At 49.5% G+C, this 18,043-nt stretch overlaps 1 protein-coding gene across 2 annotated transcripts in view; it reads left to right on the forward strand.

Annotated features, from left to right (window-relative positions):
• Positions 1-18,043, forward strand: part of DNAI1 (dynein axonemal intermediate chain 1) — a 385,067-nt gene that overhangs the window by 284,910 nt on the left and 82,114 nt on the right. The window lies entirely within an intron of this gene.

Genomic DNA, 18,043 nt, shown 5'->3' on the forward strand with positions numbered 1-18,043 from the left:
GGAGAGTTCGGGTTAGGCTACAGGAGGGGAGGTTATGGTTAGGCTATGGGAGGGGAGGTTATGGTTAGGCTTATGGGAGGGGAGGTTATGGTTATGCTATGGGAGGGGAGAGTTATGGTTAGGCTATGGGAGGGGAGGTTATGGTTAAGCTGAAGGAGGGGTGGATTAGAGTTAGGTTGAGGCAATGGAGAGTTAGGGTTAGGCTACAGGAGGGGAGGTTATGTTTAGGCTATGGGAGGGGAGGTTATGGTTAGGCTATGGGAGGGGAGGTTATGGTTAGGCTATGGGAGGGGAGGTTATGTTTAGGCTATGGGAGGGGAGGTTATGTTTAGGCTATGGGAGGGGAGGTTATGTTTAGGCTATGGGAGGGGAGGTTATGGTTTGGCTATGGAATGGGAGGTTATGGTTAGGCTATGGGAGGGTAGGTTATGGTTAGGCTATGGGAGGGGAGGTTATGGTTAGGCTATGGGAGGGGAGGTTATGGTTAGGCTATGGGAGGGGAGGTTATGGTTAGGCTACAGAAGGTTGTTATTTTCATTAACAACCTATGCCCAACATACAAGGCCAGAGGTGACCCTCATGAGTCCTAGAGACAGAGGAGGCGACTTTTCCTCCCAGACTGTCTGCATCAACACTAGCAAATCAGCCCTGTGTCATAGTATTCATGTCACTTATTTAGGCTTCATTGTAAAGTATCCTAAAATATTAATTGCCGTGTAGCAGGCGCCAGGTATAAGGCCGCGAGGTAGGCGCCGAATGTAAGTCCACGTGGAAGACCTTGATTTGCTTTCATACGTTGTTAAACCGCTGGTTGCACCTTAGAAGCAGTTGGCATGCATGATTACAACTATCTGTTACAACAACAGACACATTAATAACATTTTAAAAACCGGCATCAACCGAGGGTGATTTTTTTTGTGTTTTTTTATTTTATTTTTTACTGATTAACCCTTAAAGTGTAACGCTGAGAACACGTTGGCTACTGCATAAATGGGATAGAGTTATAATGATGACATTCTGCAGGGACTGGAAGGTTAGCCTGTGGCAGCGGAGAGTTAGGGTTTGACTGCAGTAGCAAAGAGATAGGTCAGGGTTAGGCTGCAATAGGGGAGGGCTAGGGGTTGGCAGCGTAGAGTTAGGGTTAGGCTGCAGAATGGTAGGTTAGGGTTAGGCTATGGGAGGGGAGGTTATGGTTAGGCTATGGGAGGGGAGGTTATGGTTAGGCTATGGGAGGGGAGGTTATGGTTAGGCTATGGGAGGGGAGGTTATGGTTAGGCTTATGGGAGGGAAGGTTATGTTTAGGCTATGGGAGGGGAGGTTATGGTTAGGCTATGGGAGGGGAGGTTATGGTTAAGCTGCAGGAGGGGTGGATTAGAGTTAGGTTGAGGCAACGGAGAGTTAGGGTTAGACTACAGGAGGGGAGGTTATGGTTAGGCTATGGGAGGGGAGGTTATGGTTACGCTATGGGAGGGGAGGTTATGGTTACGCTATGGGAGGGGAGGTTATGGTTAGGCTATGGGAGTGAATGTTATGGTTAGGCTATGGGAGTGGATGTTATGGTTAGGCTATGGGAGGGGAGGTTATGGTTAGGCTATGAGAGGGAAGGTTAGGGTTTCGCTGCAGGAGGGGTGGATTGGAGTTAGGTTGAGGTAATGGAGAGTTAGGTTTAGGCTATGGGAGGGGAGCTTATGGTTAAGCTGAAGGAGGGGTGGATTAGAGTTGGGTTGAGGCAACGGAGAGTTTGGGTTAGACTACAGGAGGGGAGGTTATGGTTAGGCAATGGGAGGGGAGGCTATGGTTATGCTATGGGAGGGGAGGTTATGGTTAGGCTGCAGAAGGGAAGGTTTGGGTTAGGCTATGGGAGGGGAGCTTATGGTTAAGCTGAAGGAGGGGTGGATTGGAGTTAGGTTGAGGCAACGGAGAGTTCGGGTTAGGCTACAGGAGGGGAGGTTATGGTTAGACTATGGGAGGGGAGGTTATGTTTAGGCTATGGGAGGGGAGGTTATGGTTCGGCTATGGAATGGGAGGTTATGGTTAGGCTATGGGAGGGTAGGTTATGGTTAGGCTATGGGAGGGGAGGTTATGGTTAGGCTATGGGAGGGGAGGTTATGGTTAGGCTACAGAAGGGAAGGTTAGGGTTAGGCTATGAGAGGGAAGGTTAGGGTTGCGCTGCAGGAGGGAGGATTGATGTTAGGCTGTGGCAGCGAATAGTTAGGGTTAGGCTTTGGGAGGGTAAGTCAGGATTAGGCTGTGGCAGCATAGAGTTAGGCTACAGAGAGGGGAGGTTAGGCTGCAGTAGCAAAGCGTTAAGCTGCATACACACACAATGATTTTGTTACCAACGATTTTATGAACGATTTTCTGTCAGATTTGTTAAAGTGTAATGAACAATTTTTTGAACTACAAAGATTTTTGTAACGATTTTGAAAATCGTTCAGTTGGTCAATCAGAATGAACTACAAACTGGAACGCGCATGAACGATAATCGTTCATCGTTATAACTCAGAAACTGAACGATTTTTTTCAACAATTGAACTAGAACGACATTTTTATAGTTAAATCATTCAAAAAATCGTTGTGTGTGTGTGCACCTTTAGGGTTGGGCTGCGGGAGGGGATGGTTAGGGTTAGGTTGCTGGAGGAGTTGGTTAGGGTTAGGCTGTGGGAGGGGATGGTTAGGGTTAGGCTGCAGGTGGGGAGGTTATGGTTAGGCTATGGGAGGGAAGGTGAGGATTACGCTGGATTAGTAAGGATAGGAGTGGATTATTAAGGTTGTGGCAAAGAGAGTTAGGCTACAGGAGGGGAGGGTTAGGCTGTGGCAGCGGATAGTTAGGGTTATTTTATGGGATGGAAGGTCAGGGTTAGGCTGCAGTAGGGGAGGGTTAGGCCGTGGCAGTGTAGAGATATGGTTAGGCTACAGAGGGGAGGTTAGGAGTAGGCAACAGAAGGAGGTAGGGTTAGGGTTAGGCTGTAGTAGAAAAGAGTTAAGGTTAGGCTGCAGGAAGGGAGGTTATGGTTAGGCTATGGCAGTGGAGGATTAGGGTTAGGCTGTTGGAGGGGAGGTTATGGTTAGGCTATGGCAGTGGAGGATTAGGGTTAGGCTGTGGGAGGGGAGGTTATGGTTAGGCTGCGGCAGTGGAGGATTAGGGTTAGGCTGTGGGAGGGGAGGTTATGGTTAGGCTATGGGAGGGGAGGTTATGTTTAGGCTATGGGAGGGGAGGTTATGTTTAGGCTATGGGAGGGGAGGTTATGTTTAGGCTATGGGAGGGGAGGTTATGGTTTGGCTATGGAATGGGAGGTTATGGTTAGGCTATGGGAGGGTAGGTTATGGTTAGGCTATGGGAGGGGAGGTTATGGTTAGGCTATGGGAGGGGAGGTTATGGTTAGGCTATGGGAGGGGAGGTTATGGTTAGGCTACAGAAGGTTGTTATTTTCATTAACAACCTATGCCCAACATACAAGGCCAGAGGTGACCCTCATGAGTCCTAGAGACAGAGGAGGCGACTTTTCCTCCCAGACTGTCTGCATCAACACTAGCAAATCAGCCCTGTGTCATAGTATTCATGTCACTTATTTAGGCTTCATTGTAAAGTATCCTAAAATATTAATTGCCGTGTAGCAGGCGCCAGGTATAAGGCCGCGAGGTAGGCGCCGAATGTAAGTCCACGTGGAAGACCTTGATTTGCTTTCATACGTTGTTAAACCGCTGGTTGCACCTTAGAAGCAGTTGGCATGCATGATTACAACTATCTGTTACAACAACAGACACATTAATAACATTTTAAAAACCGGCATCAACCGAGGGTGATTTTTTTTGTGTTTTTTTATTTTATTTTTTACTGATTAACCCTTAAAGTGTAACGCTGAGAACACGTTGGCTACTGCATAAATGGGATAGAGTTATAATGATGACATTCTGCAGGGACTGGAAGGTTAGCCTGTGGCAGCGGAGAGTTAGGGTTTGACTGCAGTAGCAAAGAGATAGGTCAGGGTTAGGCTGCAATAGGGGAGGGCTAGGGGTTGGCAGCGTAGAGTTAGGGTTAGGCTGCAGAATGGTAGGTTAGGGTTAGGCTATGGGAGGGGAGGTTATGGTTAGGCTATGGGAGGGGAGGTTATGGTTAGGCTATGGGAGGGGAGGTTATGGTTAGGCTATGGGAGGGGAGGTTATGGTTAGGCTTATGGGAGGGAAGGTTATGTTTAGGCTATGGGAGGGGAGGTTATGGTTAGGCTATGGGAGGGGAGGTTATGGTTAAGCTGCAGGAGGGGTGGATTAGAGTTAGGTTGAGGCAACGGAGAGTTAGGGTTAGACTACAGGAGGGGAGGTTATGGTTAGGCTATGGGAGGGGAGGTTATGGTTACGCTATGGGAGGGGAGGTTATGGTTACGCTATGGGAGGGGAGGTTATGGTTAGGCTATGGGAGTGAATGTTATGGTTAGGCTATGGGAGTGGATGTTATGGTTAGGCTATGGGAGGGGAGGTTATGGTTAGGCTATGAGAGGGAAGGTTAGGGTTTCGCTGCAGGAGGGGTGGATTGGAGTTAGGTTGAGGTAATGGAGAGTTAGGTTTAGGCTATGGGAGGGGAGCTTATGGTTAAGCTGAAGGAGGGGTGGATTAGAGTTGGGTTGAGGCAACGGAGAGTTTGGGTTAGACTACAGGAGGGGAGGTTATGGTTAGGCAATGGGAGGGGAGGCTATGGTTATGCTATGGGAGGGGAGGTTATGGTTAGGCTGCAGAAGGGAAGGTTTGGGTTAGGCTATGGGAGGGGAGCTTATGGTTAAGCTGAAGGAGGGGTGGATTGGAGTTAGGTTGAGGCAACGGAGAGTTCGGGTTAGGCTACAGGAGGGGAGGTTATGGTTAGACTATGGGAGGGGAGGTTATGTTTAGGCTATGGGAGGGGAGGTTATGGTTCGGCTATGGAATGGGAGGTTATGGTTAGGCTATGGGAGGGTAGGTTATGGTTAGGCTATGGGAGGGGAGGTTATGGTTAGGCTATGGGAGGGGAGGTTATGGTTAGGCTACAGAAGGGAAGGTTAGGGTTAGGCTATGAGAGGGAAGGTTAGGGTTGCGCTGCAGGAGGGAGGATTGATGTTAGGCTGTGGCAGCGAATAGTTAGGGTTAGGCTTTGGGAGGGTAAGTCAGGATTAGGCTGTGGCAGCATAGAGTTAGGCTACAGAGAGGGGAGGTTAGGCTGCAGTAGCAAAGCGTTAAGCTGCATACACACACAATGATTTTGTTACCAACGATTTTATGAACGATTTTCTGTCAGATTTGTTAAAGTGTAATGAACAATTTTTTGAACTACAAAGATTTTTGTAACGATTTTGAAAATCGTTCAGTTGGTCAATCAGAATGAACTACAAACTGGAACGCGCATGAACGATAATCGTTCATCGTTATAACTCAGAAACTGAACGATTTTTTTCAACAATTGAACTAGAACGACATTTTTATAGTTAAATCATTCAAAAAATCGTTGTGTGTGTGTGCACCTTTAGGGTTGGGCTGCGGGAGGGGATGGTTAGGGTTAGGTTGCTGGAGGAGTTGGTTAGGGTTAGGCTGTGGGAGGGGATGGTTAGGGTTAGGCTGCAGGTGGGGAGGTTATGGTTAGGCTATGGGAGGGAAGGTGAGGATTACGCTGGATTAGTAAGGATAGGAGTGGATTATTAAGGTTGTGGCAAAGAGAGTTAGGCTACAGGAGGGGAGGGTTAGGCTGTGGCAGCGGATAGTTAGGGTTATTTTATGGGATGGAAGGTCAGGGTTAGGCTGCAGTAGGGGAGGGTTAGGCCGTGGCAGTGTAGAGATATGGTTAGGCTACAGAGGGGAGGTTAGGAGTAGGCAACAGAAGGAGGTAGGGTTAGGGTTAGGCTGTAGTAGAAAAGAGTTAAGGTTAGGCTGCAGGAAGGGAGGTTATGGTTAGGCTATGGCAGTGGAGGATTAGGGTTAGGCTGTTGGAGGGGAGGTTATGGTTAGGCTATGGCAGTGGAGGATTAGGGTTAGGCTGTGGGAGGGGAGGTTATGGTTAGGCTGCGGCAGTGGAGGATTAGGGTTAGGCTGTGGGAGGGGAGGTTATGGTTAGGCTATGGCAGTGGAGAGTTAGGGTTAGGTTGCGGGATGGGTGGAATAGAGTTAGGTTGTGGCAACAGAGAGTTAGGCAATAGGAGGGAAGGTTATGGTTAGGCAGCGGGAGGGGAGATTAGGGTTTGGCATTAGGGCTAAGAGTTATGGTTTGCAATACTCACTACCCGAAGCGCTGGAGGATGACTCAGAAGTGAACCGGAGCTGACCGCCGAACCTGGAGGCTGCTGCTGCAGTGCCTGGATTTGCCATACCAGGTAAGTCACCATTGGACCACCAGGGATGTTTTTCCAATATTCTAAGTATGTTGACATTTTATCTGTGTCGGAATGGTCAATGTCGACATTCCACGCATGTTTGAATTACGACCATGTAGAAAAAATATACGACACCGTATAAATAGTTAAGGTGGATATTGGACAGAGGTTCATCCAGTCCATCTTTATATACAGTCAGGTGCATAAATTTTGGGACATTGACAGAATTTTCATATTTTGGCCTCTATTCACCACCACAATGGCTTTGAAATGAAACAAACAAGATGTGATTTACCTGCAGACTTTCAGATTTAATTTGAGGGTAATTACATCAAAATCAGGTGAACGGTGTAGGAATTACAACGGTTTCTATATGTGCCTCCCACTTTTTAAGGGGCCAAAAGTAATGGAACTATCAACTCAAAAGCTATTTCATGGACAGGTGTGGGCTATTCCCTTATTATTTCATTATCAATTAAGCAGGTAAAAGGTCTGGAGTTGATTCTAGGTGTGACATTTGCATTTGGAATCAGTTGCTGTTGACTCTCAATATGAGATCCAAAGAGCTGTCACTATCAGTGAAGCAAGCCATCATTAGGCTGAAAAATCAAAACAAACCCATCACAGAGATAGCAAAAACATTAGGTGTGGCCAAATCAACTGTTTGGAACATTCTTAAAAAGAAAGAACGCATCGGAGAGCTCAGCAACACCAAAAGACCCGGAAGACCACGGAAAACAACTGTGGTGAATGACAATAGAATTATTTCCCTGGTGAAGAAAAACCCCTTCACTACACTTGGCCAAATCAAGAACACTCTCCAGGAGGTAGATGTATATGTGTCAAAGTCAACAATCAAGAGAAGACTTCACGAGAGTGAATATAGAGGGTTCACCACAAGATGTAAACCATTGGTGAGCCACAAAAACAGGAAGACCAGATTACAGTTTGTCAAACAACATCTAAAAAAGCCATTACAGTTCTGGAACAACATCCTATGGACAGATTGAGACAAAGATCAACTTGTACCAGAGTGATGGGAAGAGAAGAGTATGGAGAAGGAAAGGAACTGCTCATGATCCAAAACATACCACCTCATCAGTGAAGCATGGTGGTGGTAGTGTCATGGCGTGGGCATGTATGGCTGCCAATGGAACTGGTTCCCTTGTATTTATTGATGATGTGACTGCTGACAAAAGCAGCAGAATGAATTCTGAAGTGTTTCGGGCAATATTATATGCTCATATTCAGTCAAATGCTTCAGAACTCATTGGACAGCGCTTCACAGTGAAGATGGACAATGACCCGAAGCATACTGCAAAAGCAACCAAAGAGTTTTTTAAGGCTAAAAAGTGGAATGTTCTGCAATGGCCAAGTCAATCCCCTGACCTGAATCCGATTGAGCATGCATTTCACTTGATGAAGACAAAACTGACGGGAAAATGCCCCAAGAACAAGCAGGAACTGAAGTCATTTGCAGTAGAGGCCTGGCAGAGCATCACCAGGGATGAAACCCAGTGTCTGGTGATGTCTATGCGTTCCAGACTTCAGGCTGTAATTGCCTGCAAAGGATTTGCAACAAAGTATTAAAAAGTGAAAGTTAGATTTAGGATTGTTTAGTTTGTCCCATTACTTTTGGCCCCTTAAAAAGTGGGAGGCACATATAGAAACCGTTGTAATTCCTACACCGTTCACCTGATTTGGATGTAATTACCCTCAAATTAAATCTGAAAGTCTGCAGGTAAATCACATCTTGTTTGTTTCATTTCAAAGCCATTGTGGTTGTGAATAGAGGCCAAAATATGCAAATTCTGTCAATGTCCCAATATTTATGCACCTCACTGTACATTCATATTGTAGTGGTGATATCTATATATTAATAGCAGAAGGATGACTTTTATGAGTGACATATTTCTATGATGCCGTTGTCTGAGTTGGGCACATTATATACCAAATTAAAGATCTTGGTCTGTAGATTTGCAGAAATTGGCGTTGTAATTGGTTGCTTCGTTTTGGAGTTAGAGGGGTATCTCCCCGTATGAACTTACAATCTAACCAGTGTGGGTAAAGCTGGGTACACATTGGGCGATATATTGAAAGGCCGATGTATATCGTGAGCGCGTCGGCGGGTGTGTACCCACAATATGTCTGTGAACTGCGTCGTTCACAAACATCGCATCAGCTGTGGCAAGTGTGTACCCAGGATAACACGTAACACGTGGAGTAATGGGGCAGTGTGTATGGCTACTGTGAGACAGAAGCATTATCAGCTGCCAGTATTAGTAGCCGGTATTTCTGTGTAGTTACAGGCAGTGGGTATGGTTGCAATGAGGAGATACAGGGGAAGGTGAAGACTTGGCAATCAGTTACTGTAATAATCTCCAGGGCTTCAGCTCCTGACCACCAGACTGTCCTTCCTCTGCTGCTTCTGGGGAGGAAGGCAATGAATCACCACTAGATTTGGCACTATAGCATCCTAGAGCGAAAAGGAAATTGCACCTGGAATACTGATCAGTCACTTCCATTAGGGGCCTGATTCAGAGATGTACGCAATGCCGATTTTTACGCGGATCAAGCGATTGTTAGCCATTGCGCATGCTCAGTGATTGTTTTGCGATCGCGCCCGCACAGAGGATCCTTTCCAAGTCAGTGACAGGTAGTCAGCGTTTGCTGGGCTGGGCTTACACTGTACAGATATGAGGAGGCAGCAGTGGGCGTCCCTATGCTGGGCTGTGCTTACACTGTACGGATATGAGAAGGCAGCAGTGTATGTCCCTATGCTGGGCTGTGATTACACTGTACGGATATGAGGAGGCAGCAGTGGGCGTCCCTATGCTGGGCTGTGCTTACACTGTACAGATATGAGGAGGCAGCAGTGGGCGTCCCTATGCTGGGCTGTGCTTACACTGTACGGATATGAGAAGGCAGCAGTGGGCGTCCCTATGCTGGGCTGTGCTTACACTGTACAGATATGAGAAGGCAGCAGTGGTGTCCCTATGCTGGGCTGTGATTACACTGTACAGATATGAGAAGGCAGCAGTGGGTGTCCCTATGCTGTGCTGTGATTACACTGTACTGATATGAGAAGGCAGCAGTGGGTGTCCCTATGCTGGGCTGTGCTTACACTGTACAGATATGAGGAGGCAGCAGTGGGCGTCCCTATGCTGGGCTGTGCTTACACTGTACAGATATGAGGAGGCAGCAGTGGGCGTCCCTATGCTGGGCTGTGCTTACACTGTACAGATATGAGGAGGCAGCAGTGGGCGTCCCTATGCTGGGCTGTGCTTACACTGTACATACATGAGGAGGCAGCAGTGGGCGTCCCTATGCTGGGCTGTGCTTACACTGTACGGATATGAGGAGGCAGCAGTGAGCGTCCCTATGCTGGGCTGTGCTTACACTGTACAGATATGAGAGGGCAGCAGTGAGTGTCCCTATGCTGGGCTGTGTTTACACTGTACAGATATGAGGATGCAGCAGTGGGCGTCCCTATGCAGGGCTGTACTTACACTGTATGGATATTAGAAGGCAGCAGTGGGTGTCCCTATGCTGGGCTGTGCTTACACTGTACAGATATGAGGAGGCAGCAGTGGGCGTCCCTATGCTGGGCTGTGCTTACACTGTACGGGTATGAGAAGGCAGCAGTGGGCGTCCCTATGCTGGGCTGTGCTTACACTGTACATACATGAGGAGGCAGCAGTGGGCGTCCCTATGCTGGGCTGTGCTTACACTGTACAGATATGAGGAGGCAGCAGTGGGCGTCCCTATGCTGGGCTGTGCTTACACTGTACATACATGAGGAGGCAGCAGTGGGCGTCCCTATGCTGGGCTGTGCTTACACTGTACGGATATGAGGAGGCAGCAGTGAGCGTCCCTATGCTGGGCTGTGTTTACACTGTACAGATATGAGGATGCAGCAGTGGGCGTCCCTATGCTGGGCTGTACTTACACTGTATGGATATTAGAAGGCAGCAGTGGGTGTCCCTATGCTGGGCTGTGCTTACACTGTGCAGATATGAGAAGGCAGCAGTGTATGTCCCTATGCTGGGCTGTGCTTACACTGTCCGGATATGAAGAGGCAGCAGTGACCGTCCCTATGCTGGGCTGTGATTACACTGTATGGATATGAGAAGGCAGCAGGGGGCGTCCCTATGCTGGGCTGTGCTTACACTGTATGGATATGAGAAGGCAGCAGGGGGCGTCCCTATGCTGGGCTGTGCTTACACTGTCCGGATATGAAGAGGCAGCAGTAACCGTCCCTATGCTGGGCTGTGATTACACTGTATGGATATGAGGAGGCAGTAGTGGGGGTCCCTATGCTGGGCTGTGCTTACACTGTATGGATATGAGAAGGCAGCAGTGACCGTCCCTATGCTGGGCTGTGCTTACACTGTACGGATATGAGGAGTCAGCAGTGAGAGTCCCTATGCTGGGCTGTGCTTATGCTGTATGGATTTCAGGAGGCAGCAGTGGGCGTCCCCTCTTCTGGGCTGTACTTATACTGTACGGATATGAGAAGGCAGCAGTGGGCATCCCTATGCTGGGCTGTATTTACACTCTATGGATATGAGGAGGCAGCAGTGGGTGTCCCTATGCTGGGCTGTGCATACACTGTAAGGATATGAGGATGCAGCAGTGGGTGTCCCTATGCTGGGCTGTGCTTACACTGTACAGATATGAGAAGGCAGCAGTGGGCGTCCCTATGCTGGGCTGTGCTTATACTGTACGGATATGAGAAGGCAGCAGTGGGCATCCCTATGCTGGGCTGTACTTACACTCTATGGATATGAGAAGGCAGCAGTGACGTCTCTATGCTGGGCTGTGCTTACTCTGTACGGATCTGAGAAGGCAGCAGTGGGCGTCCCTATGCTAGGCTGTGCTTACACTGTACGGATATGAGGAGTCAGCAGTGGGCGTCCCTATGCTGGGCTGTGCTTACACTGTACGGATATGAGGAGGCAGCAGTGGGCATCCCTATGCTGGGCTGTGCTTACACTGTAAGGATATGAGGAGGCAGCAGTGGGTGTCCCTATGCTGGGCTATGCTTGCACTGTACGGATATGAGGAGGCAGCAGTGGGTGTCCCTATGCTGGACTATGCTTGCACTGTACGGATATGAGGAGGCAGCAGTGGGTGTCCCTATGCTGGGCTGCGCTTACACTGTACGGATATGAGAAGGCAGCAGTGGGTGTCCCTCTGCTGGGCTGTACTTACACTGTACGGATATGAGAAGGCAGCAGTGGGCATCCCTATGCTGGGCTGTGCTTACACTCTATGGATATGAGAAGGCAGTAGTGGGTCTACTGTCCCTATGCTGGGCTGTGCTTACACTGTACGGATATGAGAAGGCAGCAGTGGGCGTCCCTATGCTGGGCTGTACTTACTCTGTACGGATATGAGGAGGCAGCAGTGGGCGTCCCTATGCTGGGCTGTACTTACACTGTACGGATATGAGGAGGCAGCAGTGGGCGTCCCTATGCTGGGCTGTGCTTACACTGTACGGATATGAGGAGGCAGCAGTGGGCGTCCCTATGCTGGGCTGTGCTTACACTGTACATACATGAGGAGGCAGCAGTGGGCGTCCCTATGCTGGGCTGTGCTTACACTGTATGGATATGAGGAGGCAGCAGTGGGCGTCCCTATGCTGGGCTGTGCTTACACTGTACGGATATGAGGAGGCAGCAGTGGGCGTCCCTATGCTGGGCTGTGCTTACACTGTACATACATGAGGAGGCAGCAGTGGGCGTCCCTATGCTGGGCTGTGCTTACACTGTACGGATATGAGGAGGCAGCAGTGGGCGTCCCTATGCTGGGCTATGTTTACACCGTACGGATATGAGGAGGCAGCAGTGGGCGTCTGTGGCCGGAGGCCGACCACACGTGTTTAAAATGGCTGCCACGGCACTGAAGAGATTAACCCTCATGTCGTGGCACCATTTTTAAAAGGACCTCTAGGTGCAGTGCGCCACGTACTGTGAATGTATAAGTAATGTGTTTTGAACATGTCATTCAATGTGGCAGGATGGCTGATTACAGCGGAACGTCCAAGAGTGATCTTGAGATGGTGTGCCAGGAAAAGGGCATTCCTCTCCCCTACATCGCAACCGCAAGCGACATGAGGAAGGCGCTCAGAGGCTGGGAGCAGTTGCATCAGACGTAGGTGTAAAGTGCGGCCGGCGTAACAACGGACGCCCCTCAGAACATGGTGAGAGCAACAAGTCCCGCCCCCACTCACAGCAATTATGTTTCTCAGCATTCCCCAGCATGGCAAGGATCCCAACGAATGGATACCCTAGCGGATCGGCTAGCGGAATTGGGAGAAAAGACAACGGAACAAGAAAGTATGCTGACCATTCGGATGTGGCATGACGAGCGGGCACCATGGGCCGTTGTACCCCATGCATTGTTGCAGACTGCTGTACCCAGATCAGGACGTATACAATTTGCCAAGTTTGCAGACAGCAATGGGGACATTGATGGACATTTGCAAGTATTTGAAAGGACTTGTAGACTACACGATTTACCCAAGCAGGAGTGGGTCAGACACCTGGTGCCCACACTGCACGGAGAGGCCTACCGAGGAGTGGCCACCGAGGACTGCGGTGACTATGACGAAGTCGTGAGGGCCCTCCTACAGCGATACTTTGTCACTCCTGAGTCCTACAGGAAAAAGTTCCGGGACTTGCCAAGAACCCTACCAGCACCCATGAGCAGTTCGCCACCCAGCTGAGGCAGTACGTGGTGAAGTGGATGAAGGGATCCGGTGCCACTACCTGGGACGCACTGATTGATCTGCTGTGTCAAGAGCAGTTCTACTGCAGAAGCACCCTAGAGGTGAAGGAGTGGGTGCTAGACCGCGAGCCACCAAGCTTGAAGATGGCGGCCCAGTTAGCAGACAAGTATGTGTCAATTCAGCCACAAGGGCAGAAGCACCCCGACTAGCAGCCGACCCCAATGGACTGTACAACCAAGGGAGCACCCCTCTTCTGCTCATCACCCCCCAAAGCGGGCATCCTCCAACCCGGGTGCTCTTGGCCAGCAATCGCCCCGCCCTGTCCCTGCAAATCATCAAGAGACCACCGGGGACAAGAAGTGTTATGACTGTGGGAAAATCAGATATCTGAGGATGAACTGTCCCACACCCCAAGCACCCCAGACGTACCCCAAATCCGAGTGCTGGAGCCTGGCTTGCTTGCCTGACCCGGGGAGGTGAGCCCAAAGAGACTGTTCCTACTCCAATCAGTCCAATGGAGTGTGGGGAGAGTCAGGTGAACTCTACGGAGAGAGTCTCCTGCATGGCCAAGATGCCACCCCAAAATATGTGGTGGCACCTGCAGACGGCCCAAGTGGGGCCCCTGCAGGTACAAGGATTAAGAGACTCTGGGGCCTCAATCACTGTTTTGAGCCCCTACCTTATTGATCCTGCTACAGTACTGCCAGGTTGCACTGCCAAAGTGACAGTGGCAGGCGGAATGGAGCAAGAGGTACCTGTGGCGAGAGTCTACCTGGACTGGGGAGCTGGCCCAGAGTTGAGGGATGTTGCTGTCATGGATGGCCTTCCAACCAATGTGGTCCTGGGGAATGCCCTTGGTGGCGGAATCGTTACCATGTTTGCTGACTCCATCTCCCGGAGTCAAGTTTCCGGATCACAGTCTACATCAACTGCACCAGAACAGCCCAGCCCAGAGGAAAAGACCACAGCGGCTAGACAACTGCCAGCGCAGCTTACCACAGCATCAACCAGCCCAGAGGAAAAGATTACAGCGGCTAGGTCAGCACATCTACCCAGCATGCCTTTTGCCTCTGGTATGCCTATGTCCCCTAGCTACTCAGAGGATGTTGGTTCCGGCTCATTGGATCCTGTGAGGGTGCCCAGTGATGCTCCTATCCCTAGTGGTTTGCCAACTCTGGCGGGGAGTATGAATGACCACACTGACTTCCCTTTGACTGACCTCAACCAAACTGACCCTAGCGATCTCAGCCCATATCCACCTGTAGACTGTCCCTACTTAGAAAGCAGTGAGGGCCACCGACAGAAGTTCAGGGAAGCTCAGCTTGCTGATCCATATCTGGAAGGCATATTGTGCCAAGCTGGCAGCAGCCTTTCAGGGATAGCGGCAGTGATTGTGACCTGGCGGGAAGGGTTAAGATACACGGTAGCCAGGAGGGTAGAAGGGGATAGGCCAGTTAGGTAGCAAGGTCCCCTGCTTGTGCCAAGTAGATTAGGGAAGACACACAGCCTACCAGTGGTGGATGTCACACGGAGTTCAGGGGCTGGTGATCTGTCCGCCATCACTATGGAACAGGTAGCGGACGAGGTGGTGAGAAAAGGCCTAGGTGACAGGGTAGGTACCCCTAGTCATAGGTCATTGGAGGAGGATAGTGGGGCAGGTCTGACAGGTAGTACAGACAGATGCCAGGAGGAGATGACAGAGGTGCAGTGCCTGGGGTATAGAGTGGGGGGAGACAGTGGTAGGCCCAGACCAGTGGGGGTGGAGGCCACCAGAAACTGTCCCCGGCCCACAACCCCAAGACAGGTACTGACCTTAGAAACTGTAAGGCCCTACGGACGAGTTGTCCCTGACTTTAGTGTTGTAGTGACACCCCTTACAGAGTTGACCAGGGAGGGACTTCCCAAGTCAGTGGACTGGATACATGCTTGTGAGTTGGCATTCCAGTCATTGAAGGAGGCTCTGATACCAACTCCAGTGCAGATGGCACAATTTCAGGACCAAGACATTGTGGTACGAACTAATGCGTCATTGCATGGACTGGGAGCAGTACGGAGCCAGGAGGAGTCATGTGGGCAGGAAGCACCCTTTGGCTTGTTTGAGCAGAATACTGTTACGGTGGGAGGTGGGGTATGCCACAACTAGAACACAGTTGTTTTGGCATTGGCCACCTTCAGCACGATGTGTGCGACTGGTCCCCCAAAAGGGAAACTGACAGACTGTTGTGCCTTGGACTTCAGTTTGACTATTTGGACATTGGGCACCGACAAGGAAAGGCCCACTGCAATATGGATGAACTGTCAAGGCCGGAGCCGAAGCCCCCCAGGTAGTTTCCCTGAACCCCCCAAGAGACTGCAGGACCAGGAGCCAAATCGTTGGGACATAGCCAACTGGTAACCCGCTTGAGGGGGGGGGGGGGGGAGTGTGGCTGGAGGCTGACCACAGGTAATTAAAATGGCTGCCACGGCACTGAAGAGATTAACCCTCATGCTGCTGCACCATTTTTAAAAGGACCTCTAGGAGCAGTGCACCACGTACTGCGAATGTATAAGTAATGTGTTTGAACATGTCATTCAATGTGCTGTGCGCAGTTGTGGAAATGTAGTATCACAGATATCTCCTGCTTACCTTCCTCTCCCGGAATGGCCCGCTGTCCGCCCGTTGTCCCCATACACTAGTATCACATATATCTCCTGCTTACCTTCCTCTCCCGGAATGGCCCACTGTCCTCATACACAAGTATCACAGATATCTCCTGCTTACCTTCCTCTCCTGGAATGGCCGCTGTCCTCATACACTAGTATCACAGTTATCTCCTGCTTACCTTCCTCTCCCGGAATGGCCGCTGTCCCCATACACTAGTATCACAGTTATCTCCTGCTTACCTTCCTCTCCCAGAGTGGCTGCTGTCCCCATACACTAGTATCACAGATATCTCCTACTTACCTTTCTCTCCCAGAATGGCCGCTGTCCCCATACACTAGTATCACAGATATCTCCTGCTTACCTTCCTCTCCTGGAATGGCCCGCTGTCCCCATACACTAGTATCACAGATATCTCCTGCTTACCTTCCTCTCGGAGCTTGATTGCCAGAACATTCGCCTTCTTCAGATGGCGAATGCTCCGGCGTTGCAACCCGCTCCTTCCCTATCGGAATTAGGTCCTTGTTGGCATAAGCGATACTTTTGGATCCCTCCGCCCCTGTCCTGCTCCTTCCGCCGGACATCGGGGCGCTTGTGCGCATATGCAGTCCCGTCACTACAGGAGCAGTGAAGCGGATCACGGGGACAGCTGATATTGCATCAGCTGTCACCGCGCCGGAGCAATGATTGCTCCGGAAGCCGCGGCGAGGCCCCAATGTAACAAGTGCTAAGTGCATGTGTGCTGTAACAAGACAACATGGGAGCTTTTCTCTGTAGCTCTTAGTCCTGACAGCCAGTAATTGTCTCCTCATCACATATCCAGCAAGAACCACAGCAGGTAATGTGTAATAAATAATGCAATAGCGCTCTGGTAACCAGATATATAGAACAGTCCATGAACTGCACATTACCTGTGTGTATGGTAACATTATATATAGGGGGCATTCAGCTACCCGCGAGTCCCCTGCCGCGTGAGCAGCTATATACCTGCTTCTGTAATCAGTCTCCTGTATATATATAGATGTGACATTGTACCCCGGCCTCTGTAATCAGTCTCCTGTGTATATATAGATGTGACATTGTACCCCGGCCTCTGTAATCAGTCTCCTGTATATATATAGATGTGACATTGTACCCCGGCCTCTGTAATCAGTCTCCTGTGTATATATAGATGCGACATTATACCCCGGCCTCTGTAATCAGTCTCCTGTGTATATATATAGATGTGACATTGTACCCCGGCCTCTGTAATCAGCCTCCTGTATATATATAGATGTGACATTGTACCTCGGCCTCTGTAATCAGACTCCTGTGTATATATAGATGTGACATTGTACCCCGGCCTCTGTAATCAGCCTCCTGTATATATATAGATGTGACATTGTACCTCGGCCTCTGTAATCAGACTCCTGTGTATATATAGATGTGACATTGTACCCCGGCCTCTGTAATCTGTCTCCTATATATATAGATGTGACATTGTACCCCGGCCTCTGTAATCAGTCTCCTGTATATATATAGATGTGACATTGTACCCCGGCCTCTGTAATCAGTCTCCTGTGTATATATATATATATATATAGATGTGACATTGTATCTCGGCCTCTGTAATCAGTCTCCTGTATATATATATAGATGTGACATTGTACCCCGGCCTCTGTAATCAGTCTCCTGTGTATATATAGATGTGACATTGTACCCCGGCCTCTGTAATCAGCCTCCTGTATATATATAGATGTGACATTGTACCTCGGCCTCTGTAAACAGACTCCTGTGTATATATAGATGTGACATTGTACCCCGGCCTCTGTAATCAGTCTCCTGTATATATATAGATGTGACATTGTACCCCGGCCTCTGTAATCTGTCTCCTGTATATATATAGATGTGACATTGTACCCCGGCCTCTGTAATCAGACCCCTGTTTATATATATATATATAGATGTGACATTGTACCTCGGCCTCTGTAATCAGACTCCTGTGTATATATAGATGTGACATTGTACCCCGGCCTCTGTAATCAGTCTCCTGTATATATAGATGTGACATTGTACCCCGGCCTCTGTAGTCTGTCTCCTGTATATATAGATGTGACATTGTACCCCAGCCTCTCTAATCAGTCTCCTGTGTATATATATATATAGATGTGACATTGTACCCCGGCCTCTGTATTCAGTCTCCTGTATATATATAGATGTGACATTGTACCCCGGCCTCTGTAATCAGTCTCCTGTGTATATATAGATGTGACATTGTACCCCGGCCTCTGTAATCAGTCTCCTGTGTATATATAGATGTGACATTGTACCCCGGCCTCTGTAATCAGTCTCCTGTAT

Source organism: Taudactylus pleione, unplaced genomic scaffold, assembly GCF_031769625.1.
Source record: "Taudactylus pleione unplaced genomic scaffold, aTauple2 ptg001078l, whole genome shotgun sequence".
NCBI lineage: Eukaryota > Metazoa > Chordata > Amphibia > Anura > Myobatrachidae > Taudactylus > Taudactylus pleione.